This window comes from Cimex lectularius, unplaced genomic scaffold (genome assembly GCF_000648675.2).
Source record: "Cimex lectularius strain Harlan isolate CLEC.00 unplaced genomic scaffold, Clec_2.1 scaffold41, whole genome shotgun sequence".
NCBI classification, from domain to species: domain Eukaryota; kingdom Metazoa; phylum Arthropoda; class Insecta; order Hemiptera; family Cimicidae; genus Cimex; species Cimex lectularius.
In genome coordinates, this window is record NW_019393011.1 from 520,576 (window position 1) to 538,862 (window position 18,287).

The following is an 18,287-nucleotide window of genomic DNA, read 5'->3' on the forward strand; positions in this document are numbered from 1 at the left end:
CGAGTGGATCGAAGTCACGATAGCTCAAGTGGTAGAGTAGAGGCGTATCTAGCCGAAGGTCGTGGGTTCGAATCCCGCTCGTGACACTGACTTTTTTATCTCAACTAAAAACCTTAATTAATTTCTGTAATACCCTAAAATTACCCACCTTGGGAGTCGTGGCCCACTTTATGTGGAACTACGGCGAAATGGGTGGTACAGTGTGGTTTGGGACTCGAGACCCCGAAACGGCTCACCTCGTGTTCTCATCCACGGCCCTTTTTCTCAATCCGAGCTCCTTCATTCTATCCTGTGGCCTCTCATAACCCTTGGTTACAAGGGGGTATCCGGGCACAAAATAAAGGTGCAGCCCAGAGGGTGTGGCAACCTCTCTGAAGCACAAGCTGTACTCGTGTCGGCCTAGGGTCGGCGTGGGCAGCGGGAGCCTTAGCAGAGTCAAACGAGGGCCAGTGCACTAGATCCTGTCTGCATAGACGGGGGAGGGTGTATGGCCATCTCTACCACGGGTTAACTAAACTTTCCAAATTCAGCCCTAGTTACACTGGGGATGGATTCGTGGTGGCGCGTGGTGACGCCCCTGGCGGGAACTTAGACAGAGGCTGTCTTCTATCCGTGACCTTAGTGAAGCTTGGGTATGGCCAACGTAAAAACCCCCGGCCTCACGGGAGACGTTGCTACCGGATGACAGCGTGTAAGCGTTGATGACGCAATGATCATGCTATAGTCCTTCGAATGCGTGAGTAAGCGAATGGACGCGGGTAGTGAATCGGTGTCTCTGACTCGAGTATGCTTTGTATTGTTGTGCGTATGACCGGCGTTGTACCCTTGGGGAAGCGAAGGATCGGACCACCTAGGCTGAGCCTATGGCGTCCCTCGAATGCGCGTGACAGGTGTAGGCTGTGCTCGATAAGAGACTTTACCGTAGGCGGTGCTCATCTAGGGTGTGGTTAGTAATTCCACTTTAAACTAAACCGCTGCCGGGGCGTTCCCGGAAGTTTCTACGCTGGGGGAGCCTCTATACTCAGAGAGATAGAGTGGCCTTCTCTATCTAGGGAGTACGCGGGGGGGGGCGATGTATTTCGGCCTGTTAGCCCCTCACGTGCGGCATACGACCCGATGCACAATGCGGGCCCGACCATTCGGAGTGGCAAGCGGCCCTTGGGGGCTGGGACACCTCTACACCACTGCTGCGGCGGTAACACCATTCCGTCGTATGCAGAGATGCGTCAGCTCTCATCTTGAGAATCAAAACGTCCGATAAGGCCAAAAGGTCAGGTGCGGACGCTTAAGATCCTCTTGTCTTGTTGACGATGAGTAATCGGGAACACAATCCCTAAAATTCCTAAAAATCTTTGATTTGCTTTGCTGTTTTTGGGATTGGGTAATTTTGTATTGCTTGTATTTTTTCAGTATTCGGTTTTATGCCGTTAGGTGTTATGATATGCCCTAAATATCCAATCTCTCTTTTTAGGAACTCTGTTTTATCCAGTTGGCGTTTGAAATTATATTTCCTTAACTGACGGAATACTTCTTTTAATTTAGCAATGTGTTCCTGGATGCTAGCACTGAAGATATCGTCAAGGTACACCATGCAATTGGTGATACCACGGAGGATATTGTCCATAGCCCGTTGGAACGTGGGTGGCGAATTTTTCAGCCCAAACACCATTCTTAGGAACTCGTAATGTCCCCGTTCGACGTTGAATGCTGTCTTAGGGATACACTCAGGACTCAACTCTATCTGATGAAAGCCACTCGCCAAATCTATCGCGGAGAAATATTGACATCTCCCTAGCCTATCAAATAAGTCTTTGATATTTGGAAGTGGGTACTTATCATCTATGGTTTTATCGTTTAACTTTTTGTAGTGTACCACAAGACAACTTCTGTTTTCCAGAGGCGTCTCTTTTTCTTGGTATGATCCATATCGGCGAGTTCCATGGGGAGCTAGGTGGCTGTATTATGTTATGTTCTAACATTTCGTCAATTTGTCGCCTAATTTCGTTTTTATATATTTCAGGATATTTATGGGATTTAGTGTAGATTGGTACCTTGTCTTTCGTTCTTATTACATGTTTTACGTAGTTCGTGAATGTTAGAGGTGTGCCTTCTTGATGAAATATGTCGCTAAATCCTTTTGTCAATTGTTCTATAGCTAGTTTTTCTTCGTATTCATGTGTTCTGTCCTGATTTTTGCCAACTTAATATGGTTTTTGGTTTTGTCTTTATTTCTTTGATTTGATAATTCTAATATTTCTTCATGGCTGACTGGTGTCGTGTTTAACGGGTNGACCAATTAATATCATTCAATCAATTAATTAATTAAGGTTTTTGGTTGAGATAAAAAAGTCAGTGTCACGAGCGGGATTCGAACCCACGACCTTCGTCTAGATACGCCGCTGCTCTACCACTTAAGCCATCGTGACTTCGATCCACTCAGGCACTAACTTCCCATCTCAACCCCACCTTTTTGAATTTTCCCTCCTTTTTGCCATTTTTCAAATGTGTAATCGGATTGGATTCTCGGCGACAAATGAATTGGCCACGGAGAGCCTTCTGGAGCCTAACTCCAATTTAATTAATTAAATTCACTATTTTTCGTGGCCCGCTTGACCAATTAATATCATTAAATTAATTAAGGTTTTTAGTTGAGATAAAAAAGTCAGTGTCACGAGCGGAATTCGAACCCACGACCTTCGGCTTGATACGCCGCTGCTCTACTACTTGAGCTATCGTGACTTCGATCCACTCGGGCACTAACTTCCCATCTCAACCCCACCTTTCGAATTTTCTATGGGAAGTCGGAGTGGATCGAAGTCACGATAGCTCTAGTGGTAGAGTAGCGGCGTATCAAGCCGAAGGTCGTGGGTTCGAATCCCGCTCGTGACACTAATTTTTTTAATCTCAACTAAAAACCTTAATTAATTTCTGTAATACCCTCAAATTCCTAAAAATCTTTTGATTTGCTTAGTTGTTTTTGGGATTGGGTAATTTCGTATTGCTTGTATTTTTCAGTATTCGGTATAATTAAGTATTTTATTGAAAGGTATCATTTGTTCAAAAATTGCTTTATTGATTTTAATATATTTGGAAATTTTTCCGTATTGGTTTTTTAAAATGTTAAATTCCGACTGTAATATTTCTATGCCATAATAATGCATTAAAATGTGTTTAGACGTAATTATTCTCGCTTTTCCTAATGATATCGGTAGAATTCCGATGTCGTGTGAGATATCTTTTATCTCGAATGCAGGCCTGGCGGCTGACATCGCGAAGATCCAGGTTGTGTAACATCGACATTTCTGGTATTAAACTGATAAGTTGTTTTGCGTGGTCTCTTTACATTAGCTAAATGAATATTCCATTTTGTATTATGATGGGACTTTTTTATTGTCGAATGTTTAGTTTCCGTGTGGTTCAGTGTTCCATTTGCGAAGGAAGGTCGGATCCGTTTGTTTTTTGACTAAGTACGGCACCTATTGCAAATTTGCTAGCGTCTGTGGCCAATAAATTCCTTAGAAAAGTCTGGGAATTATAAAATGGGTTCATTGATTAGCATGTCTTTACACAAGCCAAAACAGTTTTTATAGTCTGGATCATTAATGTCAATGGAAGAATTCTTTTTCAATCGTTTTGTCAAAGGTTTCGTTACCTTAGCAAAGTTAAGAATGAATTTTCTGTAATACTTATTAAATACACTAGTTTTCATGGTCCGCTTGACCAATTAATATCATTCATTTAAGGTTTTTAGTTGAGATAAAAAAGTCAGTGTCACGAGCGGGATTCGAACCCACGACCTTCGGCTTGATACGCCGCTACTCTACCACTAGAGCTATCGTGACTTCGTTCCACTCGGACTTCCCATAGAAAATTCGAAAGGTGGGGTTGAGATGGGAAGTTAGTGCCTGAGTGGATCGAAGTCACGATAGCTCAAGTGGTAGAGTAGAGGCGTATCTAGCCGAAGNCATCTAGGGTGTGGTTAGTAATTCCACTTTAAACTAAACCGCTGCCGGGGCGTTCCCGGAAGTTTCTACGCTGGGGGAGCCTCTATACTCAGAGAGATAGAGTGGCCTTCTCTATCTAGGGAGTACGCGGGGGGGGGCGATGTATTTCGGCCTGTTAGCCCCTCACGTGCGGCATACGACCCGATGCACAATGCGGGCCCGACCATTCGGAGTGGCAAGCGGCCCTTGGGGGCTGGGACACCTCTACACCACTGCTGCGGCGGTAACACCATTCCGTCGTATGCAGAGATGCGTCAGCTCTCATCTTGAGAATCAAAACGTCCGATAAGGCCAAAAGGCCAGGTGCGGACGCTTAAGATCCTCTTGTCTTGTTGACGATGAGTACTCGGGAACACAATACCCTAAAATTCCTAAAAATTTTTGATTTGCTTAGTTGTTTTTGGAATTGGGTAATTTTGTATTGCTTGTATTTTTTCAGTATTCGGTTTTATGCCGTTGGGTGTTATGATATGCCCTAAATATCCAATCTCTCTTTTTAGGAACTCTGTTTTATCCAGTTGGCGTTTGAAATTATATTTCCTTAACTGACGGAATACTTCTTTTAATTTAGCAATGTGTTCCTGGATGCTAGCACTATATCGTCAAGGTACACCATGCAATTGGTGATACCACGGAGGATATTGTCCATAGCACGTTGGAACGTGGGTGGCGAATTTTTCAGCCCAAATGCCATTCTTAGGAACTCGTAATGTCCCCGTTCGACGGTGAATGCTGTCTTAGGGATACACTCAGGACACAACTCTATCTGATGAAAGCCACTCGCCAAATCTATCGCGGAGAAATATTGACATCTCCCTAGCCTATCAAATAAGTCTTTGATATTTGGAAGTGGGTACTTATCATCTATGGTTTTATCGTTTAACCTTTTGTAGTGTACCACAAGACAGAACTTCTGTTTTCCAGAGGCGTCTCTTTTTCTTGGTATGATCCATATCGGCGAGTTAGGTGGCTGTATTATGTTATGTTCTAACATTTCGTCAATTTGTCGACTAATTTCGTTTTTATATATTTCAGGATATTTATGGGATTTAGTGTAGATTGGTACCTTGTCTTTCGTTCTTATTACATGTTTTACGTAGTTCGTGAATGTTAGAGGTGTGCCTTCTTGATGAAATATGTCGCTAAATCCTTTTGTCAATTGTTCTATAGCTAGTTTTTCTTCGTATTCATGTGTTCTGTCCTGATTTTTGCCAACTTAATATGGTTTTTGGTTTTGTCTTTATTTCTTTGATTTGATAATTCTAATATTTCTTCATGGCTGACTGGTGTCGTGTTTAACGGGTTCTGTAATTGAACGTGTTTATGTGAATCACGATTCTTTTTGATAATGCTTAAGGCTCGGTGGTTCTCCACTTTTACGAGACACTCATTAATTTCTAAGTCATTAGATATGATGTGGGGAATAATTGTGTGGAGATAGAACATTTTTTACTGGAACTTGTATTACTTCGCTTTTTGCTTGTATTTGATATATTTTTGGTGCTTCCTGAGGAGTATCAAGGTAAAAGATTTGTATATCAGTGTCAGGCGTAGTTAATTTATTTTCTTTAAAATCAATGCGAGCAATGAGCTTTTTAAGAGTATCCAATCAGATCAACGTATCAAACTGGTCGTGAAATTTAACTAATCGAAACTTTAATTTTAAATTGTCTGTACTAAACAATTCGTCGCAAGATACAATTGTGCTAATTTTCCTATTGATGTCGCGTGTGCAGTTGTAATTCTAAATGGGTCATTACTTATGTTATCTTTATAGTGTTTGAATGCTATGTTAGGCGTAATAAATGATGTAGTATTTCCGGTATCTAATAACATTTTTAAATTGTACTTAGGTAATTTGATGTACGGGAGAAAAATTTTGTCCCAGTTCAGTCATCATTCGGGTAGTGTTCGGGAACCTCTAAAAAATGAGTCGAATTTTTAGTGGAAAAGTCGTCTGAAGATTGAAAATCATCAGGTTGTTTCAATTTAGGTGATTTTTCGCTCATGCGATTAAGTTCTTCCGTTATATAATTAGGTGCGTGTTGACCGTATTCTGTTGTGTAAAGTAATTGTTGGGATGTCTGTTTCTTTGCCAGCTTTGAGTTGTTTACTGTTGACATCGGTGTGGGTTTTCCGTTTTGTGTGTTGGTTATTGGCATTCTAGGTGCAAATTTTCCTTTGGGGTTAAAGGGTCTTTGTGTTATATTCACAGGTCCAGTTGGGAAATTTGTGTTAAAAAATTTCCTGGGATGAGGATTCTGAAATGTTTTTAAAGGTTTTAAATGAGATGACTGTGTGTGTGGTTCGTAATTCATGTATTGGAAGTCATTAACCGGCAATATTTCAATTTTTAACAGAGTTTTCGGGTTCCTGGTCGCTAAGTTGTTTCGTGAAGGATCTTTCAGCGAACTTATGAAATTGTTGCATATTACTAATTCTTGAAATTGATTTAGGTAACTTTTGTTGGCTTCTGTGCCTTCTAAAATATTTGTTTTTGAACGGAACAGATCGAATTTTTCTTTAATTTCAGCGAATGAAGTTAATACGTTTTTATTCAAATTATGCCTCAAAATTTCTCTGATTAAACTCGCCGGATCTTGAATATCTAAAAAGTTATTTATCTGAACTGAATATTTCTCACAGACTCGTTAGCTTTGTCTGTTAGTTTGTTTCTTATGTGTAGGAACACTAATTGTCGCTGTAAAGTAGAAACATTTTGTNATAATTAAACGAGGACGCCTTTTAATAATTACGGAAACTTTTAAGTAAGTTTATTCCGTCGAAGAAAAAACTGCCCACGGCAAATCCAGATACTTCCATAAAAATTCGTAGGGTTCACCAATTATTGACTTGAACGTAATTTTTCAAGTATTTTCACAATAAATTTTTTATTAATTAACCTATCCTCATTTTTCAAAGTTTTTCATACTCGTCCAGGTCTATTTTACAGATATCGGTTATTATTTTTGCCAAACTGATAAAATTTCCTATTCCATTTAGTAGTTTGGTAAAACTACTAAAATTTTCTACTCTATTGATAGGTTGAAAAATTCCAAGTTCTCCGTGGTTGAAAACCTTTATTCAATTTAGTAAATTACATGGACGTTTCGTGCTCCTGGCCCATCATCAGTAACTAAACATAGAGAAATCCCATGGTATAATTCCCAATCTGAAGGCACACCCATGAGTAATTTCCAATTTTTTTAAATAAAATTATTTATACCTGGACTATGCGAATGATACATATATATTATTTTTTCACCCCCTTTATTTGTTGAGGGGTCGTCAACATGGTTTTAAAACTGTAATTGAAACATATATTCTATTTTAGTCCCTTATTGGTATACCACATGGTAATGAGATTCTTTATATATATATATTAAAAGGCTGCTAATATTTTTAGCAAAAACGCAACAAAATTAACTGTTAATTTTGTTACCCAACCGCATCTCACGATATCTGAATAACTATCGATTAACGGTCACTAATCTCTACACACTGTTAATAATACTTGTTTAAAAAATGTGGATTGTAACTCTTTGAGTTGTGACTTGACGATGGAAATAACCGGAGACTGCTACGAAGTTTGGCTTCCTAGACAATCAAAAGGAAGACGGGACAAATTGAGATCATCGGCCGAGTTCCCATTACATTGGCCTCTTTTAACTTCCCATTATTGGCATTTGTTTTGAAACTGGTATTTTTGTATTAGATTTGGTAAGTGACTTACCCAATCGTCTCTCGTGGGAAAAGCCGTTTACCTTGCGGGTCGGTCATCGTCTGACGAAAGACTAAACCACCTTGCGACCTTTCACGCCCCGGCTGGTTCAACGTTCCATTCATAAAACGAGTTAGGCTTCCATTTTCCATGGATCTAATGTCATCGTGTATTTTAAATAATCGGAAATTTTATAAATTATTTCTTTAAAGAGAAAAAATAGCTTAAATGATTGGATATTGTCTCGGAAGATCAATCTTATAACAATATATCATTGGATTATAAAGGTTAATTAAAAGTAAAAACTTAGTTTAAAAAATCACTTTTCTTCCATTTCTTTAATAAATTTATATTGAGTTACCTTCCTCGTTCACTATGCCGAGATGGTGTTCCGCAAGGCAGCATCCTTGGTCTAATTCTCAGAAACTTACAAGTCCAGTTTGAAAGACTTGTTCAAGAGATAGACTCGACGAATCGAAACCTCAGCAAATAACCTTCACTTTCCTCAAATATGGTACAAATCTGTTCCCCTCTAAGAAATGTCGTCCACTATTTGTTACTTCATATCGGCAAAAGACTTATTTGGAGCCCCTACAGCTCAAAAAAATAGAATCTGGAAAGAATCATATGTGGTTTACCAAACGTTCGAACCTCCAAAGAATCCAGTCACTCCAGTCCAAAATCGACGAACCATTGCCCAAGCCGAGAAAAGTCGATACAGACACCTCCAGAAAACCCTAAACCCTCATCACAACCCCTTTGCCCAACACCTTTTAACTCTCGAATCCTTCCAGACAACCTCTAAGACGCCTAAAATGCCTAAAGCGCCAATGCCCTCGCGATTTTTTCCCTAACGATAAAATGTATTTAATGGATTACTTCTTCACTCTTTTATAATGCAAATAGCCAAATAGCGTCAGTGGATGCAACGGTTGAAGCGTTGATACATAACTATATGGTAAAGGTCCCGGGTTCGAATCCAGCGACCCTGCATTCGAATCCGACATTTTTTCAAAAAACACCGGCACTCCGAGGGTTCATATAACGTCGTAGTTGAAATACCCTCGTAAAAAATTATAGAAAAGTAATGTTGATTGTAGCGCTTTAGTACTGTTTAACATAATAATATTTAAACCCTGTTTTTGAATCTAAGACTCAACAGGTTGCCTCGATTAATGAGAAAGGCTCGATTACATCTTGCATTTACATAATTTTGCCTTGGCTCCTTACGGAAAGCGAGTAGGCAGCCACCTGGCACGAAAACAGTATTCAAGAAGGTTATTTCTTGTGCCCTCTGTTTCGCTTTATAAAGGATTTGTGGTCCGAGGAGGAGAAAAAATGAAGAAAAAACGAGTTGTTTCCTTTTCATCAAAACTCGTTCATAACCTCCGACCTTCTTCATTCAATTTCTAACCCCTGTGATCTTCATTTTCTAAGGGGATTTATTTACGTAAGTCATTAGCATGATAAACAAAATGAAAATTTGAGAGAATGATTATTTGGAGATGGTGAGATGAGGTCTGGTGTGACGTAGGTTTAGAAAAATGTTTTCTTTGTCGTGCCAACGTTTCGATCTGTATTGAGATCATCTTCAGGGGTCAAAGGTTTGCTTTCTGTGTAAATGTGTCTTTATTGTGTGTTGAGAGTGAAGACGTCACATATAATAATCATCAACTAACTGTCACTAAGCACCACATATTTGAGAGAATGGAAAAAAATCATGTAGCTAGTTATTTCATTTTCAAGAGTACTTACTCACACGTGTCTATTCCATTGGAAAACTCAACATTGAAAACATTGAATCTCATTCCATAATTGAGTAAAAAGCAGAAATGAGACTAGAAGAATTCACTAGTTTCGTGGTCCGCTTGACCAATTAATATCTTTCAATTAATTAAGGTTTTTAGTTGAGATAAAAAGAGTCAGTGTCACGAGCGGGATTCGAACCCACGATCTTCGGCTAGATACGCCGCTGCTCTACCACTTGAGCTATCGCGACCTCGATCGTGGGTTCGAATCACTCTCGTGACACTGATTTTTTATCTCAACTAAAAACCTTAATTAATTGGAACAACAAAAGAATATTCAACTCGGACAGAGAGGCGGCACTAAAGAAAACTAATCAGTAGTAAAGTCCAGAGATGTTTGGGACTGCATCAAAACTCAGAATTGGGTGAAACAACGATTGGCTAAGTAAAAGCTCTCAGTCAGGACATGTATCGGCCCTGAACCCTTTTGCGGCATACCAAATTACCAAAAACACAGAACCATCAGATTAAATATAAGTCCTCAGTAAAGTAATTTGGCGTTAGATAACTGTGAGAACCATAAAAACTAATTTTGTTTTACAAACTGCATAATTTGAGCTGGTCATACTTACCCACTTGAAAATAGGCCTTACATGAATGCCGGTTTTTGAATGTAACAAGGCGACGACCAGGTTGATAGGTCACGGATTTGGACTGAACTTTTTTTTGTTGATTCTACATTCCAAAATATCGGACACTTCACTTCTTGTGATTGGGCCCTCGTTTCGCAAAAAAATTTAAAAGTTGAAATTTTCCATTTTTTATTATTTTTATTTCGCCTTTCTACTTGCTCAAATCAACAATATTTTTGCCATGTTGTGAATTTTCTTATAGCAATGTTTTATATATTTTTATGGTGGTCATAAAGCTACGTTCCTCTTTTTTTTAAAAATAGACTGTCGTTAAATTCCTTTTAGCCATTTTTGATTTATAGCCGTTTCAATCAGATAGTCTGATAAAGAGTTCTCAAAAATTGGAAAAATTTTAGGGGTCAAAAAATCGATGTTTCAATTCAAATAAAAATTTATATTTANTTTATTATTTATTTTAGATTAAAATAAATCCGAAACGTTGTGGATTGAAAGAAAAACAGGTTGTTGTTTTTTTGAGATGACCTATTATCCCACCTTCGAGAAGGAAAAATCATAAGTTAAACTGTTGAGGTCGAAATATAAGAAAACATCGTAAAATTTTAACTTTCAAAACATTTTTTAACGAAACCAGGGCCTATTCACAAGAAGTGGTGTATACGTATCCGATATTTCGGAATTTAGAATCAACAAAAAAGGTTTAGTCCAAATCCGTGACCCAAAGACTTGGTCGTCCCCTTGTAAGACTGAACAGGGCCCCTCTGAACAGTAGAAGGTTGGCAGATGTGTCACACCTACTTAAAAGGCATCTAGCCTTGGTTCCTTATAAAAAGCTGGTAAGTATCCTGGCACGAAAACAGTTTTTCGAGAAAGTGAGTACACACTCCGCTTTATAAAGGATTCGGGGTCTATTAACTTCTGTCGTTTGAGTAACGTGTGGATGGTCATTCTAAGCCTACGCATCAACAGGTTAGGTTATGTTATCCTGTGGGAGTAATAATGCCTTGGTTCAATGGAAATGCATAGAAAAGATACGAGCACAGCTACTAGCAACAATGTAAAAAAAGGGGATTAAAAGATCCATTCATGGATGTGATAATACATCCCGACCCTCGGTTCGACTTAGAGGTCGTGAGCTGCGTCCGCCACAAATGACGGGATTTTAGGTTAAAGCAAGCTTTCACATCGGAATTAGTTGTTTTTCGACTTTTTCCCCATCAAAAATTGGCGGTTTTGTTAGAAGATCCACCTGTTCATTGCCTAATGCCCCCAATGCTCGCTAACATAAAAAAGACTTTAATTCCACGATTTTTAAGAATGCAATGCTAAGTAGAATGTCTTGTATTAAAGGGTGAGAGGAAATTTTCGTATCAGTAAATCAGTACAGATGATAAGCATGTTGCACTTAGTTAGCTACAAGCTAAGCAGCAATTCGAACAAATTTATCTTCAAAATCAATAATATTCAAAATAAATTAGCGACTCAGTTTAGAGTACGTAATATTAGATAAGCCATTGACTTGCTTTGTCCTCTTGATCAGGCTCAGGAATGTCAGCAACAAATACATTGTGAGTAGTCACGATTTAAATCTGGCCTTCACGTCGCGACGAGGACGGTCTTACCATATGCCAATAAAAATGTTGAACTTCCTTTTAATTCCGGATAGTCTTTCTTAGGACCTTTTCCTCACGTCAATTTATTTTCGTTTAACCCTCTATTTGTACGATTGTAATTTTAACTGTAGAACCAATTTTTAAAAATTGAAATGAAGATTGATATAGGGAGAGTGTGTACATTGTAAATAATTGGCGGGTGGACGTCAAAAACACAGCTCCCTGTTTAGCTGTTAAAACCAAAGTTGTTGCGAAAAAATATCAAACAAAAACCTGCGTAAATGTCGTAAATATCTTGTCAAAGTTGTCTTCTTCAACGTTCCATCAAATTCCTGAAATAGCGGGAATTTACCTGACAATGTTTGACGCAGTTGCCCTGACAGTACAATTAGAGGACAAACGATTATGAAGATAATGCACAGTAAGAAAGCTGTATTTTATTGAAAAAGTTATTTGTTATGCTTAATGTAATGGTTTGGTTTGATTTAAGCTAAGTTGGTATAAGATTTGTAGCCCCCATCAAAATAGGACTATTATGCTTCTCCATGTATTGGTTATAGATCACAACGTAAGTAAAAACCTTGTGTCATTCACAGTAGCATACAAGATGTACTGAGGTTTTCTCTTCATCTTGGTAGAAACTACACAGGCTGTTTTCTGCCATTCTCAATATTTTGAAATGCCTATATACAAAGAGTCGGTAATGTCTGGTTAGCAGACGTAAATGACCCTGAGGTCAGCCTTGATGCAGTAGGTTTGTAGCAGGTCTTTTGCCTGTCTCTGGGATGTTCCACCAGGTATGAGTTTTTAACAAGATCCATACGGCTATTGCTGTTTTCCGGATGTTCAAAATTTTACGAAAGGGTTCTGGTCCCACTGGTGCTGCTCCCCTCCCTGAATTTTATCAGATTTAGACAAGAGAAAGTTTGTTGTATATTTCTATTTCTAATAAGTCATTCTGCAGTGCCATACGAGTTATCTTACCTTAGGTGATGTCAATACTTTGGCATTTTCCGTAAGAATTCTCCATTACTTTGTTTGATCTTTGGGCCGTAAGTGTACCGAAAAATTGAACGCAGTGATTGATCCTTTATCATACGCTGCTCTTTTTTGATATTATAATTCGATACTTATTAGCGAAGTTATACCTAGGAATCATGGCAGCTGTAGGCATGCCCAGTTAAACTAACTCTCTTAGTTTTAGATTTTTGGCATAATATACAAGTATAATATGCAGCCGATCTTGCTTCTCCCCAGGGTGATGTGTGATGGTGTTAGGTTTAATAACATCTTCAGAGAAGAGTTCGGTGTAGTTCTCCCGTTATACCCACACTTTCCCTTTTGTATCACTTAGGAACTTTTTGCCAACTGCAGCCACACCACATATTGCCCCGTAGCTTTTCATCGGCCTGACAACTCTTGTATAAAGCTAGAGTGTCATTTTGGAGTTTAAACCCCAACTTTTTCACCTTTCTCTTTAATATTTTAATATGTCAATTAATTTCATAATTTCACTAATTTCGTGGTCCGCTTGACCAATTAGTATATTACAATTAATTAAGGTTTTTAGGCGAGATAAAAAGGCAATGGCACGAGCGGGATTCGAACCCACGATTTTCGGCTTGATACGCCGCTGCTCTACCACTTGAGCTATCGTGACCTCGACCACTCGGACACCAACTTCCCATCTCAACCGCACCTTTTGAATTTTCCCTCCTTTTTGCCATTTTCCGCTCGCGCCACTGACTTTTTTATCTCAACTAAAAACCGTAATTAATTGTAATATATTAAAAGCTAAGTTCAAACTGCTATAAAAAGTGCTGATTTTCTATATCGAATGATCAATAAGAGGTAAAAAAACTTAACAAACATGGTCCTAAATAAAGAAGAAAACAATTTATTAAATAAAGGCTTGAAGTTTGTCCCAAAAACAGAATTAGATAAAACGAAACTACTATCCATTAGTTCATCGGTTGATTGTAGTAAAATAAATACAAATATAATTTATAAATATGTTGGACTAATAAAACCAAACTTGATAAATCTAAACGTGAAAAAATTAAATATTCCACACGTACAATTAGATCTATTGATAAAAAGATAAAAAGTGAGCCGATAAAGGAAATAGTAAGTTACCATCGAACACCAAAAATACGTTTCTAAAGTTGAAGAATTCCTAAACAATAACGATTGTAAAGAAATAAAAAAAGACACCAGTATAAAATTAAAAGCTAATTTCACTAATTTCGTAGTCCGCTTGACCACTTGATATATTACAATTAATTAAGGTTTTTAGTTGAGATAAAAAGGCAATGGCACGAGCGGGATTCGAACCCACGATTTTCGGCTTGATACGCCGCTGCTCTACCACTGGAGCTATCATGAACTCGATCCACTCAGACACCAACTTCCCATCTCAACCTCACCTTTTGAATTTTCCCTCCTTTTTGCAATTTTTCAAATGTATCGTGTAATCGGATTGGATTCTCGACGACAAATGAAATGGCCACGGAGAGCTTTAGTGAAGTATACTTCATTTTAAATAATTAAATTCACTAATTTCGTGGTCCGCTTGACCAGAAGATCGTGGGTTCGAATCCCGCTCGTGCCATTGCCTTTTTATCTCAACTAAAAACCTTAATTAATAGTAATTTCATAATAAAAAAGTTAAAAAGTACTGAATATGGCCTCTATACTGAAGATGGCGAGATGCCGAAACGCGTCTGCAGAAAATCAGTGAGGATAGGCAGACTAAAATAATCGGTCAAATTATGAGTACTTCTACAAATCAACTTCTCGCTGTTTAAAGCGTGTAATAGAAGATTTTTTTTTGCAAGAGACTAGAAACTGATACTATCAAAATATCGCCAGTGTACATAAGGCAGACATCAACCAAGCTGTCGCACAACACGATTCCGCACAAAAACTCTCAATTGGTAGATTCGTTACAAATAATTGAAAGATCCCATCGGCTCGTATGTTAAACTCCCGAAAACATTATGGATAAATAGATAAAGATTTTGATTCCTAGTTTACTATTGTCCATTGTTGAATGTGACTTCGTATGTATACAAGTGTCGGCGTTGCGCCAACATCAGTGAAGGTCTGGCTTAGATTTTGCCGTCACTTTCCCTTACATATTCATTTATCTCCTGTACATTATTTCACTCATGGGCGACAGGCACATGTGAACGGATTTAGAGAAAAAAGTGCGAATTCATAAATGTTCAACGTCATTCGTCTGTGACCTTAGGCTATTACCCAGTCTCAGAGCAAAAGTTTGCCTTTCTTATTTTCACAGTTGCGGATTCGGCAAATATATGTAAACAGTTTGAATAAAATTTGAATTTTATTACGTTGAGTGAACCTCTAACAAATGGAAAAAAATATAAAAATTCTGTACTAGAAGATTTTAATTATTTAATTTTTTTTATATTTATTAACTACTATTTTGCCATTGAGTTATTAAAAAATTCCTTTTAAAACTCGCGTATCTCCTTGCTTTGCTGAAGAACGAATCGTGGATAAAGTAGCCTTACCCGTCGCTGACCCTAACCCTTCCTCATCAAACCATTCCTAGTGAAATCGGAAAATGTTCAGCCAAATAAAGTTGTGTATCCAGCCCAAAAACAACAAATTTGAAACCCTAATGTTAACCCTATCTAACCTAACCCGTCCCTAACCTTACATAACTACCCCAGCCTAAACTGGCTGGAGCACTCCAGATAACTCCGAATCGATGACTAGAAAATGTTCAGACAAATAAAGTTTTGTATATCCAGCCCAAAAACAACAAAAACCTAACCCTACCTAATCTTCCTAACCCCAACAAACCCTAATGTTAACCCTATCTAACCTAACCCATCCCTAACCTTACCTAACTACCCCAGCCTAAACTGGCTTAACCCCCCCCCCACCCGTGAGCACTCCAGATAACTCCGAATCGATGACTAGAAAATGTTCAGGCAAGTAAAGTTTTGTGTATCCATCCCAAAACCAACAAATTTGAAACCCTAACGTTAACCCTCTCTAACCTAACCCATCCCTAACCTTACCTAACTACCCCAGCCTAAACTGACTTAACCCCCCCCACCCGTGGGCACTCCAGGTAACTCCGAATCAATGACTAGAAATGTTCAGGCAAATAAAGTTTTGTGTATCCAGCACATAAACAACAAAAACCTAACCCTACCTAATCTTCCTAACTGGCTTAACCCAACTTCCCGATAATGTCGAATCGATGACCATAAAAATAGTCCAATGAAGTTTTCTGTATCCAACCAAAAAAATAAAAAAATAAACAGACAACAAAATTTTCTAAGGTGACTCCTGACAATAAGGACATTTAACATATTTTCAAACAACGCCTTTATTTGATATCTTATTAGTATGACGAGAAATGTTGATCAAAGAAACAAAAATGCTACTTCTAAGAGCTAAATGCAATTTTTTGGGAGGGGCAAGCAAAAACTGAAATTTTAAATTCTAGTAAATAAGTTGACATAAGACATTAACCAAAGATATTCTGAAAACTCAGATGCTCTCTATTCAGATAAAAATTAACATTAACTTGGATTTTTGGCTAAAGCTAACAAATGTACTTTGATACAGGTAAACAAAAAACAGATTTATGGTTAAATCTGATCGTGTTTGTTTTAAGACATATTAAGACTGTTATGTAAAAAGTTTATAAATGTTTAACAAGCCTGGCATCATACTGAAATATAAAAGGATTGTCATAGGAATCCAATAAATTTCATCAGCCATCTGGAAACGAATTAGGAAAAACCTATTGAGATCTATAATTTTTTTTCGAAAATAACTTTTATATAATTGGATGATGTCGATGATGACACTTATAGTTTTGTCGATCTATTTTATTCATTCCTGAAAACTTTATCAATTCACAAGAGATGTTGAAGGATAAAAATGTTAAATAAGTAGCAAAAATTTATATATATTTTCAAGTGTGTAATAATTAGTATTATTTTTGTTTCAGACTTGTACATTCTTCAGCGAATTACAAAAACATTTAAAGGTATTTAAAGGTAATAAAATATCAATATTCATATAATTGATTATCTTTTGAGATTTGTATGTATATGTAACGATGGTATTTACTTTAATTAGGTAGGAAAATACTTTTTTTCCAATTGAACCAGTATTAAAAAGTTTATGTAAGAATTTTATATTCCTTTTTTAGAATTTTATAAAATATCTACCATAACATATCATAGGAGTTGAAATTATTCATTTACAACTAAATAATTCTGTCATAGTTGGCCTTAAGTATCAGACAAAATTAAAATGCAAAATTTGAAACCAATTCTAAAAGCCTAAATGTTTTGTGGTTCTTTTAATTGTAATGTTTCCTTTGGGATGTGTAAAATATCAGCAAACTACATTCACATTGAAATTCCAGCAACTTTATCATATTTCCTTCTTATATATCTTCAACAATATTTCAACTTGATCAATTGAAAGATGCAGTTTCTCTCTGATTTACTTTTTAATCTAATGGCCCAGAAAGATACTGCTGGCAATCTAAAACTGGATTGTATTTCGATAAGAGTGGATAGAACATAGCTTGTCCCACTTTATGCATACCAGTATGGAAAAAAATCTTTAAAGCTATTGCCCAATCTGTATGATAATTTATTGAATTTAATGCAATAAGTTGTCCATATTTAAGCTACACATTTCACATCATTGGCAACTTTAGAAAATATTGATTTCTCATCATGCTGCAAGAGAGAAAAAGACTTATCACAACTCTGGACATTATAGACACTACTACTAGTCTTTGGATTATAGACATTAATTGCTAAAAGGGCATAAGATATAATATGTATAATTGGTTTATTGAAAAACTTAAATTCAGCTACAACTGTGACAGCGTTTCAGTTGGGCGAGCTGTATAAATAATTTCATGTATGATTCACGTTGATTTATATACCTAATTACTGATAACATTATTTACCAAAGACTTGATATAAGAAAAGAAAATTAAAATGCAAAAAACAAATTCGCAAAGTAAACCAAAAGTGTTTCAAGGTAAACATTAAGTCTAGATTTCTTAAATGTTCTGCAACCAACCAATGGTCATTCCTTCCAATTTTTGGTGTTGAAAAGTGCCTTAATTAAAACGTTGTTAGGAATGTCCATTGGTTTGTGGAGTGCTAAGCAGGAAGTAGCCCATTTGGGCTGCTGAAGATGGGCCAGTAGCCCAAATCGTTAAAAAAAAAATAAAAACATCACAGATTTCTTGGATTTTTTAAAACCCTTTTTCTATACTCTACCAGGGATCGTACAACAAAATGAAGAGGATAAAATATTTGCAATTTAGAGCTTACAATTTCAACAAACACACAAATATTTCAGAGTCAAATGAAGAAAAAATTAAGAAATCCCTCGATGACCTTGACTGACCGAAGTTATGGTTTTAGCTTATTTTTTCTCTATATAACAAATTTCTGTTATAATTAAAAATGTTCCTGTAATGATTAAGGCTAATTATTCACTTGATCATACTGAATTAGCAAAGACCATTT

General features: G+C 37.2%; 1 protein-coding gene across 2 annotated transcripts in view; it reads left to right on the plus strand.

The window, feature by feature from the left end:
• LOC106665424 (3-hydroxy-3-methylglutaryl-coenzyme A reductase-like) overlaps positions 1–18,287 on the plus strand; it is a 59,664-nt gene that overhangs the window by 26,951 nt on the left and 14,426 nt on the right. Inside the window, exon 2 of one of the 2 annotated variants that reach the window (XM_024229767.1) lies at positions 16,736–16,774. The gene's annotated coding sequence lies outside the window, so the exon portion shown is untranslated. Of the gene's footprint in view, positions 1–16,735; positions 16,785–18,287 lie in introns of those variants that run through there. The other variant, XM_014391838.2, reaches the window with a different exon arrangement.